Below are 18,108 nucleotides of genomic sequence, written 5' to 3' on the forward strand. Positions count from 1 at the left end.
ACTTGCAAGGCCTTATTCCAATTTGGACTTGTTTGGCAACTATTTGGATGAGCTCACAATTCTTGGACTTCAACTATTTTGATTGATGTGGAAAAATTACCTAGAAAATAATGTCCTTCCAAAAACCATCATGTTTCAAGTAATTATTGGGAACTGACGCCGTGTGGTACCCGAGCCAATTGGAGCCTTATGTGGATTAAGCGACCGACTAAGGCTATAACGCCCCAACAACTGGCTTTGACCATTTTGGTAGGGTTACTTGCAATTTCTCCAGTTTAGTTAACTGGTAACTAAGTGAATGGATCACTAGTCAAGCATACTCAGAGTAAATGTAACGGAAGGTGAAAATGACAGATCTGAGATATCTAAAAATCACAAGGTATACATGTATTACCACTAATTATAGACTGACAACTACTAATCTATATGCAGTCATTTTAATCAAACCTGGTATATGCAAAAGAGACTCCTAGCTTCTCTCCTTTAAAAGTCATTTTAAAACAGACAATCTGACAAGCCGCAAATACTGCGTAAGGTTAAGATTTAGTAAGTAAATCTCACAGTCGAATATGGAATGAGCTCTTGTTTATATGTAGAAATAAACATGTATTTTTTGGGTAAGCAATTGAGGTGTTGCCTCTATTATTACACCATAAATGTATAGTTTTGGTTTCTAAGATGTATAAGTGGAATTCCAGCGACAATTGTCTATAAGTTTTAATGTAGAAGACTAATGCTTTAATAGGTTATAACTATCCTACATGGTTTACCCGAGATATTACCATTTTTTCAACAAGGTTAGCGCTGTTCTGAGAGACCTGTAATATAATACTGGTGCCCTAAATATTACACGTTACCATTCATAACACTAGCAGCCCGACCAAGTCTGACATCGGGTAGGGTTTTCACCCAAATCCTTAGGTATTGACTTGAGAACACTTCTAAAGGAAACTTTGACACCGATAACGAGTTTCTTTGCGTTAGATCATCATTTATGTAGCATCCCGAGTCATCACTAGGTTAAGTTGGTGAGTTAATAAATTAACCAGGTTCAATAAGGCGAATTTGAAGTAAGAGTTTTTGGACTTTTGGGACTGACTGAATGTTTGACAGAGGGACCGCCAAATGTTCGAAAGGGAGACCACCGAATGTTTGACATGAGACCACCAAATGTTCGATTTGCAACGCTAGAACCGTTGGATAATAGTACAACAAACGTTTGAATGGGGACCACCGACCGTTTGACTACCAATCTTAGAACAATTGGGTAATGACCGAACGTTTGACATGCAACCATAGAACCACAGTGTAATAGAACAACGAACGTTTGACCATGAACCACCGAACGTTCAATGACCTGCAGAACTAGCACAATAGCATACTCAAGGACCACCTCGAACCCTAGAACCACTATGTAATAGCACACCGAATGTTCAATGCCAGTCTGAAAAGAAATTTCAACCCATTATCCATATTTTTAGCTTTATGCACACCTTTCCCCTATAAATATCACCCCCTCCTAGCCCCAAACTCCAGCCCTGCACCAGAAATCCTAATCCTAGAGTGAGAAGAGATTTTTGAAAGAGGAGGATATTTTGAAGTGATTTGCCATCTTCAAGGTAAACTCTTCTATACTCAGCTGATTTTCATGCTATTCTTATGATGAGTTTGTGCTATTATTCTCTCAAGAAAAAGAAAAAGGTTCTCAAACGTTTTAAAAAGATTTCTTGTTTTCTTAGGTTTGCATGATATTATGGTTTATTATGTTTCCATGCACTCATTAAGCGCCTAAGATGAGATTTGTTACGTAGTGATTTGAGGATAGGAGCATTGCATGCATTCATGCATCTGACTGAAAATGTTCCCTGCATTAGGACCGAACATTCTACCTCGAGTCCCAACGTTCAACCATAAGCCAGAACGTTCGAAATGTCCAGAATGGGTGAAATTAGAATTTTGTGACCTTTTAGTTAGTTTGCTTCTCGATTAAGACCTTGTGGTTCTCTAGTATAGCTCATAACGATAAGCTATGCTCGATTAGGACCTTGTGGTGCTCTAGTATAGCCCATGTTTGATTGGCGAGTCACTACATGACGTACATCATGGTCTACTAATGATGTACGTCATGTAATGACTCGCCAATCAAACATGGTTCCGCCGGTCACGAAACAACCATTGGATTTAAGGCTCATATAACACACACCTTTGATCATAAAATCAAATTTATATAGTAATACCATAGCCATTATACCATGTCATACGATGCATCTTATTAATCAATTATTAAGGCATTTACCAAGTTGCATGAAATGTAATTATGCTCATAAAATATGTGTGCTCAGTCAACTAACGTATCGCACGTTTTTTATGCAAAACAGTTGTAAGTATTTACTTACCTTGTACGCTCGCTCGAATCCTCAAACATTTCGAGTCCGTGCTATAATGAACCATAGCTTATCGTTATGAGCTATACTAGAGAACCACAAGGTCCTAATCGAGAAGCAAACTAACTAAAAGGTCACAAAATTCTAATTTCACCCATTCTGGACACTTTTCGAACGTTCTGGCTTATGGTTGAACGTTGGGACTCGAGGTAGAATGTTCGATCCTAATGCAGGGAACATTTTCGGTCAGATGCATGAATGCATGCAATGCTCCTATCCTCAAATCACTACGTAACAAATCTCATCTTAGGCGCTTAATGAGTGCATGGAAACATAATAAACCATAATATCATGCAAACCTAAGAAAACAAGAAATCTTTTTAAAACGTTTGAGAACCTTTTTCTTTTTCTTGAGAGAATAATAGCACAAACTCATCATAAGAATAGCATGAAAAACAGCTGAGTATAGAAGAGTTTACCTTGAAGATGGCAAATCACTTCAAAATATCCTCCTCTTTCAAAAATCTCTTCTCACTCTAGGATTAGGATTTCTGGTGCAGGGCTGGAGTTTGGGGCAAGGAGGGGGTGATATTTATAGGGGAAAGGTGTGCATAAAGCTAAAAATATGGATAATGGGTTGAAATTTCTTTTCAGACTGGCATTGAACATTCGGTGTGCTATTACATAGTGGTTCTAGGGTTCGAGGTGGTCCTTGAGTATGCTATTGTGCCAGTTCTGCAGGTCATTGAACGTTCGGTGGTTCATGGTCAAACGTTCGTTGTTCTATTACACTGTGGTTCTATGGTTGCATGTCAAACGTTCGGTCATTACCCAATTGTTCTAAGATTGGTAGTCAAACGGTCGGTGGTCCCCATTCAAACGTTTGTTGTACTATTATCCAACGGTTCTAGCGTTGCAAATCGAACATTTGGTGGTCCCATGTCAAACATTCGGTGGTCTCCCTTTCGAACATTTGGCGGTCCCTCTGTCAAACATTCAGTCAGTCCCAAAAGTCCAAAAACTCTTACTTCAAATTCGCCTTATTGAACCTGGTTAATTTATTAACTCACCAACTTAACCTAGTGATTACTCGAGATGCTACATAAATGATGATCTAACGCAAAGAAACTCGTTATCGGTGTCAAATTTTCCTTTAGAAGTGTTCTCAAGTCAATACATAAGGATTTGGGTGAAAACCCTAGGTGAGAGAAGATAGAAATCGTGTGGGAAGGAGAGAAAATGAGCTGAAAATGCGGTTCAGCTATTTATATACCCCATATCCGAACACGCTTCTCCCATGTCTGCATCATGTCCAAACACAAAGGGAACATGGAACATTCTGTGCTATGGGTATGTAGCATGTCCGAACATGAAGGGAACACGTCCACAACCTGTCGGGACATGAAAGGGACATGGAACTTTATGCCATTTGTGTCCGTAAACCTGTCCGGACACGAAAGGGACAAGGGACAAGGGACTTTCTGTCCAACCTGTCTGGACACGAGTCTGAAAATCAACTTCTCCTAAGTCTTCTAAGTTTTATTTCACTTTCATTATTCTAATTATTCACTTGATTAATCTAATCTTGCATTAAAAATCTTATTAAACATCTTGGGCATTACACTTCATGCATGAATTATAAGTAGTTGTTGAAGGTTTTCCGTTGCGCCTCTATTTTCTATAATTCGATACTTGTAATATGTTTTTTAATGTCTCTAGAGAACATGTGGTTTTCAAAGAACTGGTGGTTTCCATGCACATCTTCTAGCAATCTAGTTGTGATTAGTTAGATTTGGTGGGTTTGTAATTGATGTGTTTCCCTGTAAATTTGCTGGTTATCTATTGTTGGAGTTTTGTCACTGAATGACCAAAGTGAGAGATTATTAAGTTTTAGAAATTAGCCCGATTCGGTTTGTCAAAACTTAGAGTTCGTTTTCTTTATGTGTGCTCTGAAGTCTTGTAGTGATTGGTCTTTGTTTTAGCCTTCCTTGTATTTTTGTCGAGAAAATGTCCTGACAGTTTTGGTCAGTAAAATTGGATATCTACTTTGAGATTTATTCATGACAACATCAGCATTTCGTCATGACAAAATGAACCTTGAAGCTACTGTATCTTTTCATCATGACAACGTCAACATTCCATCTTGACAAAATTCTCAATGAAGTTATTGTATCTATTTGTCATGACAACATCAGCATTCCGTCATGACGAAATTGTCAATGAAGCTACTGTATCCTTTCATCATCAAACTATCCTAACGAAATCTCAGAGCTTTAGATCGTCATCATTTAGTCGTGACGAAATCTCAGATCTACAAATTTGTCATCAAACCATCATAACGAAATTCCTCATAAATGAACAGTTCTGAAGCATTTATTGCTCTGTTCATAGAAAGATGTAAAGAAAGATGTGAGCTCATTGTTCAAGGTTAAGCAAGCTATTGGTATTTTCCCTAGATTGGATTCTAGAGGTGTTTCTTGCTTCATTGGTGCTTTGCTTGATTTGGTATTTACAAGTGAGGATGTGTTGAGTTATGGCCTTGCCTTCCTTGGAGTTTCTATCTGTATTATGAGAGCTTCATTTCGTATTATTTCTTATTACAAGAGTCTACCGACTGATCATTGAGGAAATGTACTACAAAGAGATTGTCGAGCTTAGAAGCAAGTGGGTAACTTATTGTAGTACATAGTCTAGAGATTTACATCGGGTTGTAAGTTTTCATTGTGTCTATATTCTGGATATATTATTTAGTGATTTTCCGGGTTTGGTAGCCTTATAGTAGTTTTTCCCTTTGATGTGGTCAAATGGTTTTTCACTTTATAAACAAATCTCTGTCTTATGATTGTGATGTGCATATTTTACTGTTTGTTATTTAGCCGATATTATTGCATGTTTATTGCGTTTGAGAATATTACACGATTCGTATATGCTTTCAAATCCATTAAGAGTTTTAAAGTCATCCTCGTTTACTCAACATCTTTTGTTGTTATACCATAGAAAGGGCTTTCATGAGCGCTCTAAGACCTACCCAAGTCTTATAGGAGGTAGCACCTTCACACTCATATAAGTGACATCCATCAAAAGTGTGTATAGAGAACACTTCATCCCAATAGGTATTGACTATAGATCTATTAAGAGTCTTAAACTCATCCTCAATCACTTTGCATCTTGTATTGTCTTACACCAGACAAAAAATTGCTACAAACTTGTTTGTAGCTAATTCATAGAAACTAATCTAATAAAGTGACATGTGTCACATAGCTATTAAAGAAAACATATGCTTTTCACATGCTAAGGGACACATGTCACTTTATTAGATTTGTTTATATGCATTAACTACAAACCAATTTGTAACTAATTTTTCCATAGGAATGGATTCATCACTATACTCTCATCAAGTTAGTGGATAAACATAAAATGATAGTACCACACCTTGCTCACATGTGACTTCGTTTCCTATTAAACTTCATTCATGGGATCTCCAATTATAGAAGATGGGTATCAATTACATTGTCATAATTTGGGTATTAGTCATCCCCTCAATGTTTCTCTCACTAGCCTTATTTCTAGTGGCTCTGTCAAAGGATCTGCAGAGTTTCTTTATGACCTCACAAAGTCCATAAATGATACATCGGTCTTAATAAGTTGTTTCATAATATTGTGCATTTTCTCATTATAAATCTTGCTCTTTGCTCAAGTTATGACAACTTGAGAATCATAATGAACACACAGGTGGAATTGGATTAGCATATAAAGGCAAGTCAATTAATCAATAGGCTTTTTAGCCATTCATCTTCAGTTTTTGCCTTTCCAAGGCAACCAATTCTGACTCCACATTAAATCTTGCTAATTTTTTTTTTTTTTTTTTAAATAATAATAATAAGAACTCGAAAAAGGGTTTATGGAACCCAGGGGTAAATGTCTTGTATAAGGCACCAACCCATTATAGAACAACTCAAAAATTTAGAGAAAGTTATGTGGGTGATAAGTTTGGTCAATTTGTGAATTTGGTTAAAAGAGTCTAACTGCACAATGATTCATTAAGTTCCTACTTATTTATCCTAAGTGTGGTTAAAACCTTCGGGTACCATATTTGATGCATGCTTTCAATCTCCTTCTATGTTAATTAGTGTTTGTAATATGTGGGAGATTGTTATAGTGAATGTGTTACAAACTTTCTTTTAAATGAGCTATTGGATTTTTAATTTGTATGACCGTTTGGGCATTAACATACATTAATACTTTTTTAATGTTTTTTTTTAATGACCAAAAGGTTTTCTTTGGTTTATAATTTTCCGTCGGTCAATTTGATGTTTTCAATCCTTAGAGATATGACCGCTTGGTATTAAAATTCCTCAAGCTTTTAACAAAGCTTATGTTATCTCTTTCTAACAAAAGAAGCACTATAAATAAGTTATACTTTTCCACATAAAAATATATTCTATTATTCCCATAAAAACTAGTGCATTGATTTCTATCATATTCCAACAAATTAGCCGCATGAAATAGTTGAACATTCACCTAGTCTCTTATTTTATGTGTTTTTCCTACGAGGCTTTTCATTAAGAAGATTAAAAGGGTTGTTCATTCGGTCTTCGTATTTAGAAGTGTGACTTTAATGCAGGTAAACGCTATAGTCTAATTTTGGAGGGTTGTGTGTCAAGACATTTAATTGCACCGAGTTATATACTCTGAAAAGCACAAATTAGCATTTAAAGACAACGCTCTTGCGTGATTCTATAACATTAATTTCTTTACTCTAATTTTATTCTATTGCATTGTATTTATTTTATTATTATTTTTCATAGTAAAATCTGATTTCAAGAATATTTTGCACCATCAAAATTATTTCCAAACATAAATCTCTTATAACTTCCATAGAGATGCTAATAATTATTCCTGGAAAGCAAGGAAAGGAAAAATACAACAAAACAGCAATTTCCCCATAACCAACTTAAATATTCTTCAAATATATACTATCATATCTCTTCAGCACATTCATTATTGAAACCAGATGTTTCTTCTTCATGTAGTGGTTATGGACTTTGAACCCCATATCTTGGCGGCGGTTTAGGTTGAGGCAGGCAATCCTTGGGATCTTTAGAAGGGTCGCAGGGCGCACGAACATTTCTGCTGCGTAAGTCGTAAATTCCCACATGTTCCACTGTACATGTAACAATGTTAAGCAATTGCAATTTTCCCCCTTAACTTTCAATAACTTGTACATGATAAATCCAAAATCATCCTCATACATGCTACTAGTTAGTCTTCTCTGTTTAATTTTCATTTAAACATTAATTTCTCACGTTATTGAATATCATAAACTTTTTTGTTGATATGATTAACCTGCACCTCTTGTTCAGTTTTCCAAAGTGTTAATATAACTTACAAAAACTTCACAAACCTTTTTGAACTTTCACTCATCCCTAAAGTCTAAAAACTCTCAATTAAGGGTATCGAACTTTTAATTTCTTTCAATATTACCCAATTCCGTTGAAATTTTCCGTTAAATCTTGTCAAAATACCCCCATTTTTTATATATATATTGCAAAGATTTTGCAAATATGTTTTTTTATATAAAATAAAAAATAAAAAATAAACACCTGAATCTTTACACTTTTTTATTTTATTTTTATAATAAAAAATGGGTATTTTGAAAATATTAACAAGATTTAACGAAAAATTCTAACGAAATGAAATAATTGAAATTAAGTTCGATACTGAGAGTAAAGGCACCATGTGTTTTCCCTATAATGTGATAGATTAAAAGGCTAAAACTTCCGGCAGACAATATCTAATCAACAAATTAAGATTGTGATAAGATAAAATATTGCTGAAATGAATGACAAAATTGATATTAGTGTATGCCACATCGCAAAAAAAGACACATGCATGCACGTGTAAAACAAAGGAATATACATATACATTAATGTATATGTTGGAATTCATCTTTTTAATGTTAAAAATACGAAGACATGCATTGGAATTGGTAGTCTCACCAGTCTCAGATAATTCTCGAGCTTTGATGTGGGAAGGAAGAAAGATTATGGAAGCCATGAGAAAGCATACTATAAAAAAGGTCTTCATATTGGAGAGAGGAGGAGAGTACTAAAATCTGTTTGCTTTGTCGATCCCCACCTGGCCTACTATTATTTATAGTGCATTCTGGAGCATGCATACGCAAGCTTCTGTGTGTGTATACGCTGAATTGGAAGAAAGTTCCACCTAAATTAAAGAAAAAATGGAAAAGGAATCAGTCTAAGAAGACTTATTGACTTTGGAATAGTCCACAAATGTAGGGTCCTGAATAATCCTTGTTTGGCAAACGATTTTACCAAGTCCTAAAGTCTTTTAAAAAAATTAACTTTCTAACTTTCTTATTTTTTTTATATCATATTAATCACTTTTTGTTATTATTTAAACAAAAAAAATCTACTACAAAGCAAAACTTTTTCATTTTTTTATAAAAAAAATTTAAAATTTTATCTGCTTTATATCACATCAATTAACTCAGAGCCCAAACCAAAATCTCACTATACATTTCCATTACCAAACAAGTTGCAACTCCACATTCATGCACGATTTAATATAAAAATTGGGTTAAGAGCTTATATGTATGCACCTCTAAAGGAGCCGTTGGAGGTGTCACCAGAAGGAAATTAAATTATGAGAAAAAACCACTTTTCATACTAACCTCCTTAACTTTCAATACTTGTCTTGTTGAGAATGCTTGCCAACTAAAGATGGAGAACCTCTATAGACTATAAAGGTAAAGACTAAAGACTAAAGACTAAAGTGGCCCACATTATAGCTATGCAAGTTTTCTTACCCTTTTCACTTATATTCTGTCCATATACCCTCTTGATTTCATCTTTGCTAATTTAAACATCAAAAGTAATTCTGTCATCACTCCCCCCGGCCCCCAATATGTCGCTCTAACCCTTGCTAACTTAAGTTATGATTTTTGTAAGTTTCATGGACAAAATATTAAACAGACAGTAGATTTTGAATTTAACAGAATTTATAAAGTTGGTGGATATATTATAACCTAAGTGCTGAAGTAAATCGATTTATCTTGTTATTTAAATGATATTATTTTGAAGAGGGACCGTGAAGAAGTTCGAAATGATTGTTTGAAAGTTTAGCAAAAGAAAAAGAGAGCATTTTGGTCTTTTTATTAGAAGATATTTAAGGGATTGATATTATAAAAATAAAAAATAAAGAATAAAATAAAAAAGTGAATTACAGCTTAAAGATATTTAAAAAAGAAAAAAAAGACAAGAAAGAAAAGCAAAGCACGGAAATGCAAGCGAATCACACCATTAAATGGTGGTGTGATAATGACAACAAAAGTCTGTGGAACTGGCTGGAAACCATCTAAATTTCAATTTCAAACCAAAATTTTGAGAAATTGCAAAACCAAAGTACCACAAAGTCCAGACCATTTGCTTTCTTTCTATTTTCTTTTCCCACACTCTTCTGCTTCCCTCTCTCAAAGTACCACAAAGTCAATACATCTCGTGGGACCTGATAATCGTGGGCCATCCATAAAATCAAATCAAAGAGCTAATCCGCTACTTCAGCGGATGACCTTATGGTCGGTGAAAATTAAGGCTGTGTTTGACAATGGAAAAAAAAAAAAAAAAAAAGAGTGGAACGATGCTGTATCAGATTTGATTGATATATTTTATAATGATTTTTTATTTAAATAGTAATAAAAAGTAATTGATGTGATGTAAAAAGTAAAAATGTTGAGATTGATTTTGAGATGATTTTTTTTTTTAATTTTTGGGTCCGGTCCGGTCCGGTCCAGCCCTTTTGCCAAACACAGCCTAAGGGTCCATTTGTTTCAACATCAAATGTTTTTTTGTCACAAAAAGTTTAAAGAAAAAATATTTTCTTAATAAATAAATTATTTAAAAATATTTTTCGGCGTTTAGCGCGTACGAAAAATCACAATCATATATATGAGAAATAATATTTAGTAGATGAGTAATACTAGGAACCATCTTTTTACTCTAGACTCTCATGTAAAGATATTTAGTAGACTCTTATTTAACTGTCATACAACTATAATGATGTGGTAGTAAAAATCAGCCATTAATTTTTATTTATACAAACCCTTGTTGATTCAAATGTTAATTTTCACTATCATATTATCATAGTTGTATAGCAGTTGTATGAGAATCTATTAAATAGCATTACTTAATATATATATATATATATATATATATATATATATATATATATATATATATTCATTCAATCGTATTAAATTTTAAATTAAGATACTGTATCGATCAGGTTCCGATCAGTCTCGATGAAGTCTAAATGGTTTCTCAACCAGCTTCCGATGAGTCCCAATGATGTCCTAACCAGAAGTCCTGAGGGGGTCCCGATCAGGTCTCAATGGTGTCCCAACCGGATCCTGACGAAGTCCGAGCAGTGGCCCGATGGGGTCCCGATGAGTTCATGCGGGGTCAAGACCGAGTCTCGGCGATATCCTGACCAAGTCCTGTCGGGTCCCAATCGAGTCACGATGGGGTCTTGACAATGGTCCCGTGAAGTCCTCGCAAACGTCCTGAGTCTCCTGACTTGATCCATCAATTTGAGAATGAGATATTCAAACTCATAAAATGGTTTACAGTTTCCCTTTTTTGAAAATAATTTTATGAAAATTAAAGATGCTTGTTTGATCAAACCGGAAATATTTTTCGTTGACTATTATTTTTCGTCGCACCAAACACCAAAAAATATATTTTTTAAATTATTTTATACTGAAGCAAACAAAGCCTTAATATTAACACAATACCTTCCCAACTAGTAATATAACTCTTAAAAAAGATCAGAAATACCACATAGAATAACACAATTCTAGACAAACCCCATCATGCTATTTCCAAAACTTGACTGATAACTTCTTCCAAATAAGAACCCATTAAAATTTGAACTTTTCCCAACCCGAGTTGGAACAGGATCTTTTCCAGTTCAAATGAACTGGATAACATTTGATAGGACAAAAATATATCTCCAATATTACTAACTCAATATTATCTAGTTCATTTAAATTGGAGATAATCCTAATTCATTTGGTAAGAAACATAGTAATGTTATCAAAGGTGCTCTAATTCTCTTTATTAAAAATAAAAAATAAAAATAAAAATTATCGGCCTAAAAAGTAAATAATAATAATAATAATATGGTAAATATATTATAAGTCCCTAAGTCAATCCACTAAAACTAAAATATTCATAAGTTTTTTTTTTTTTTTTTTTTTTTTTTTGAATTTTTACTCTTTGGGTCAATCAAAATGCCAATAAAATTTTTATCGTTAGATTTTTTTCAAAATGGTTAACTGCCATTAGTTTCATTGAAAATGTGTGTTTCACGTCGCTTTAAAATATCATTTTTTATTAATTTAATTTTAAAATTAAAATTAAAATAAAAATAAAAAAAAAGGCTGATCTGCAGAGTTGCTTCCCATCGTAGATTTTGGAGGTATGAGAAGAAGCATTTTTTCCTTCTGCAAGCATGATGAAGAATTCGACTTTCAAGAACCAAAGACAAGTAGGGGATCAAACATAAAAGACTAGCAAATTCGTGAAAGTGTTGGATCAGATATGGATCTAATTGAAAATTGGAAAATATTAGCAAATCTCAAGTCTATGGCTCAAAACGCAAATTTGTGTACATGTACAGATATGTCGTGATCTATCTGATCAGATTGAGATAAAAAGAAAAATTAACAAATTTCTAAAATTTCCAGCACAGATCTGTCGTGATCCATCTGATCAGACACAACTTAGACACAATATTAACAACTTTCTGTTATTTTATTGCCAACAGTACCCCCATTGAAGAAGAAGATTGAATAGCGTTGATACAAAATATATCCCAAAGCTCAATCAGATGGCCCACTCCAAATAAGAGGCTCACTAAGGAACTAAGCCCCAAGTCCCTGCAATCTGGGCACGGACAGATAGTCCTCGCCTAGTCCGCTCCAAATCGTGCAATTATGCACCGCTAGCCCAATTGTCAAGGACGCCCAACAATTGCTTAACAAACTCCATCTGGAATAACAAACTAGAGCTCCCAAGATGCGGATACGCGCTAAGCGATTAACATATATACGAACACGACTCGTTTAACTAAACGGATTAGCTGGTCTGATACGATTATAACACGGAAAATAGTCAGGTAACTCGACACGACTTGTTTAACCCGTTTAAAATAACCGGGTCATATCAGGTAGACACGATCCTACCCAACCCGTTTGACCCGTTAAAAACCCTAAACCCTAATTTTATTTTATTTTTTAAAAAAAAAGTAATAATAATACATGAATACCAATGCAATTGTTAATAAAAACATTCACAAAATTAGCAATTTTCAACTCTATACATATTAGATAGTCCATTTCCATAATTCTATGTAATGCAATAATGATTTTAGTTTCTCTTTAAGGAACCTCCTTTGCTATGACCAGTCTAGATGTTCTCTGTTTTACTGTTCATGTTAAATTTCACACACACACACACACATATATATATAATGGTGTATATATGAAATGAGAAATGAATATGGATCAAATTAGATTTCCCACGACATTTTCATCACAGCAATAAAGAAAAAGATAATAATAATAATAATAAAAAAAAAAAACTAACAAAAACAATATAATAAAGAAAAAAGAAACAAAACTCAAAACTATATCATCATTAGATTCATTACAAATTAGGTTCCCATGGGCCATTATGCCCGATGTTGTCCACTTGAAGTCTTGAAGGATTCATGATCTATCCCATGTAATCAAAGATATGAATTATGAAACACTACAAATATGCTCATTTTAAGAAATACTAACAAATTGTGCTCCAGCCTCCAAATGAATTTGGAATATCACAGGAATTAACATCAATTGTCAAAACATTATCTTCTTTGCTATCCAACTTCATTTGTGTGATTTCTATATCAAAAAAATAAGAATAATTAGTGTTATTTTATTATAGTGTAGTAAAAAAATAATACAAGTAAATGAATAAATTGAATATGCAAATAACTAATATTACATTGATCTCCATATAACCAATCTTTAGTGCAAACTAATGCCTCAACAATATTAGGCTTGAGTGAGCTCCTATATTGATCAATTACACGTCCACCAATACTAAAAGTGGATTCCGAAGCAGCAGTAGAAATATAAATACTCAAAACATCACGAGCCATAGCAGCTACTTCATGATAACAAAATTAATTTCCTTTCCAAAATGAAAGGATGTCAAATGTATCATCCAAATCCACAGACCTAGGTTCCTCCAAATAAATTTCCAATTGATTCTTTTGTAAATTAACATTATCTCCCGCAAATGCTAAATAATCCTACATGAAAAAGAGAGAATATAAACATTATAAACATAAATAATTAAGAGCCTATATATTATATACTAAGTTACTCATTACTGGGTTAGTTTTTAGGTTTTTTTTTTTTGGGTTAAATACTCTATACCCCCCTGGGGTTTCCCAACTTTATTTTTTCCCCCTTGGAGTTTCATTTTTATCACAGGAGGTCCCTGTGGTTTTGATAAGTGACCAAATTAGTCAATCCGTTAGTTGACCCTTAGACTGACACGTGGACCAATCATACGTCGACACGTGGCACATATATTAATTTTTTTTTTAATTTAATTAAAAAAAATGTTTTTTTTTTAAATTAAAAAAATATATATTTAAAAAAAAAAAAAGAAAAATCAGACGAAACTGGGGGTGGCTCTTGGCAATTTGGGGGTGGCCCCCATGGGGGTGGCCAGGCCACCCCCATCTGGCCGGATGGCCACCCCCTGGTGCACAAGGGTGGCTCGGCCACCCCCATCCGGCCAGATGGGGGTGGCCTGGCCACCCCCATGGCCAAAGGGGGTGGCCGAGCCACCCCCAAATTGCCAAGGGGGTGGCTCGGCCACCCCCAGTTTCGTCCGATTTTTTTTTTTTTTTTTTTTTTTAAAAAAAACATTTTTTTTAATTAAAAAAAAATAAAAAAAAAATTAATATATGTGCCACGTGTCGACGTCTGATTGGTCCACGTGTCAGTCTAACGGTCAACTAACGGATGGACTAATTTGGTCACTTATCAAAACCACAGGGACCTCCTGTGATAAAAATGAAACCGCAGGGGGGAAAAAATAAAGTTGGGAAACCCAGGGGGTTTTGGAGTATTTAACCCCTTTTTTTTTTTTTACTAGGTAGACTTGAACTCGATAAGGCCAAACCCAATACTTTTTTTTCGTGTCGTGTTTATGTCAGGTTCGCGAGTCGTGTCAAAATTGTCAACCCTAAAATTTAGCCGTCACGGCTATGATTGTGATGGGTCTCATATATTTTGATATACCGGCTAATATAGGGCCTAAAACACGAACTTAACAAACTTCCGAAAATTTCAAAATAGATCTCTTGTAATGTGTCGGTTCAGATATGACTCAAACGTAAAATCGGTAAATTCGTAGAAACTTCCATACTCTTTCCTGCGACAAACCAGCTTCAATTCTTCAACCTGCTTGCAGACGAAAAAGATGCTTCCTCACGTACCTCCAAAATCTACGATGGGAAGCAACTCGTAGAACATGTTTTTTTTTTTTTTTTTTTTTTTTCAATTTTAATTTTTAGATTTAAATTTTAAAATTAAATTACTAAAAAGTTAATATTTTAAAGTGAGGTGAAACACACCGTTTCAATGAGACTAACAGTTGTTAACCATTTTTTTAAAAATCTAACGGTAGGGATTTAATTGGCATTTTGATTGACTCGGGAGTAAAAATTTGAAAAAATAAAATAAAAAAAAAAACTTAAGAAGTGTTTAGTTTGAGTAGAGATTTACGGCTGCAATGAGGCAGCCAAGCATCAGACATTTACATTTTTTTTAAAAAAAAAAAAAAAAATTAAAGAAGATAAACATTAAAGGGGAATCCAAATTTGAGATATTAGTAGGGGTGGACAGATTAACCGGTTACCGATTACCGGCCGTATACCGGTTTCGACCGAACCGATATTAACCGTAACCGATATACCGATATCCTTATTGGTTAAATTTTTTTATACCGGTATGCTTATCGGTTCGGTTCAGTCCGGTTAGAAATTTCATATCGGTTAACCGTTTAACCGAGATAAACCGTTAAGTATGGATGCCAAAACGACATAGTTTTGAGATTATATATATACCTATGTAATCTTATCTTAATTTGAGTTTGGGTAGGTTTGATTTTTTTTTTTTAAGTGATGGCATTGAATGAGATTTCTTTGCCTTTGGTGCAGTGGTGGATCCACACAATTCACGTTGGGGGTGCTGTTAAAATTTTTTTTGCGTCCTAAAAATTTGGTAATTCACACAATATATGCATCACAAAAAAAAAAAAATTATAAAAGTTCATAAATATGTGCTCAAATTGATATATTAGAAATGTAACATGTCGACACTATATTAAAAAGACAGAAATACAAAAAAAAAAAAAAAAAAGTATTTAGAACTGAACTTTACGGTCTCTTAGAAGTACAAAATCATCAAGTATCGAATCTAAATCAAAGCTCTCAGCAATTTTCCTTTCAATATAGAGAACTAAACTATTTGCAAGAAAATCATTCTCAATTTTGTTGTGAAGTCATGTTTTAACAATTTTCATGGCTGTAAATGCTCGTTCGGTAATTACTAACATGTATTATTCTCTTAATTTGATCAAAGCCTAAAGAGGCTAAACAATATCTTAATATAACACGACAACAACAATATAACACTTCCAGAATAAAAAAAGTAAGCAGATTCTTACACTTTAAAACACAAAAATCCATACTTTGTAGTTCATGACCACCCATGGAAAAAAAAAAAAAAAATGCCAAACTCTACCACTGGGAGTCCCAGTTGTGTTCTCCATCAGTCTCCTAGCAGCAATTTGTATATATATATATATATGCAAGTGAGTGACCTAAATTATTCAGTCATTGAAAACCCATTTTTATTTTAAAAAACCTTTAGTCTAGATTGTGTTTTTTCTTTTCTTTTTTGTTTGTTTGATTTGGGAAACTAGGTTAGCCGAATTGTCTAACACTAAAAATTAGAAAAGAAAAAGAATATGCCAATAAAGAAGGGGACCAGAAATCTTGGGATATCTCAGCTGGTAAGTGGTAAAAATTCAAGCCCCAATAAGTTCCTGAAGTAGCCATAGAGTAGGGAAAAAGAAAACAAAATATTTTTTTTTAAAAAAAAAATTGTTGGGGAAAAAAAATTGTTGGGGGTGCCGTGGCACCCCCAACCACCAAAGTGGCTCTGCCACTGCTTTGGTGAAAGCATTTTTCATTAACTAGTTTTGTTAGTCTAATTAGCATTCATTATGTTAATTATTCCTTTTGCTTTGGAAAAATGTATTTTATAATATAAAAAAAAGTTGTGGTGGATCAATATAAAAAAACTTCAATTTTTAGCCCCAAAAACAAATATTTGGGTCCCAACAAAAAGTATTTGGGCCCTAAAACAACTCATTTTTAATAAGTTATTTTAGCTAAACAAAAAGTATTTGGGCTCTCAAAAGTAAAAAAAAAAACTCATTTTTGACCCAACAAAATAAATCAACATAAAACCCACGGTTAAATCGATTAACTGGTTTAACCGAACCGTTTAACCGTGTACCGTTATAATCGATAATTTCGGTTAAAATTTTTATTGGTTTGGTATCGGCTAATAAACCGTTTAACAAAAAATTATCGGTTAATAACTGATAAGAGCCAAGACCGGACCGTTTTGACCGATACCCAAGCCTAGATATTAGCACCAAATTTGAGACATTATAACCGAATTTAGGATGATTGAATCCTTTTTGGGTAATACCATCCCTAAAGGGTTAACTTTTCATCACTAGGTTTTAGTTTTGAATTCAAAAACAAGTTTTGAGGTATTATAAACTAAATATTAACTCATAGAAATTTAACTAACAAAAAAAATACGAAATGGGGGAAGAGAGAGAGAGATTTCTACAATTTTTTTTTTTTTTTTTTAATAAAGCCACATTAGACTTTGGCAGACACTTATCTGACTCTTGGTAGTCAGATAGCAGGACTCGTTTAGTTTAGGGACTTATATTTACCCATAATAATAAAAAGGGTTAAATACTTAATACCCCATGGGGTTTGGAAACTTTATTTTTACTCCCATGAGGTTTCATTTTTATCACAGAACTCCCTAGGGTTTTGATAAAGGATCAAGTTAGTCTATCCGTTAGTTGACCGTTAGGACTGACGCATGGACCAATCAGATGTTGACACGTGGCGCCTATTTAATTTTTTTTAAAAAAATTTAAAAAATGTATTTTTTAAAAAAAGAAAAAAAGAAAAAAGAAAAGGAAAAAAATTGGGGGAGGCTCTTGGCCATTTGGGGGTGGCCTGGCCATGGGGGTGGCTAGGCCACCCCCATCTGGCCGGATGTGGCCACCCCCAAATGGCCAAGAGCCACCCCCAATTTTTTTCATTTTTTATTTTTTATTTTTATTTATTTATTTTTCAAATACATTTATTTATTTTTAATTTCAAAAAAAATTAAATAGGTGCCACGGGTCAACATCTGATTGGTCCACGTGTCAGTCCGTTAGGTCAACTAACGGATGAACTAACTTGATCCTTTATCAAAACCTCAGGAAGGTCCTGTTATAAAAATGAAACCCATGGGGTAAAAATAAAGTTTTCAAACCCC

Source organism: Corylus avellana, chromosome 3 (genome assembly GCF_965113065.1).
Source record: "Corylus avellana chromosome 3, dhCorAvel1.hap1.2, whole genome shotgun sequence".
NCBI lineage: Eukaryota > Viridiplantae > Streptophyta > Magnoliopsida > Fagales > Betulaceae > Corylus > Corylus avellana.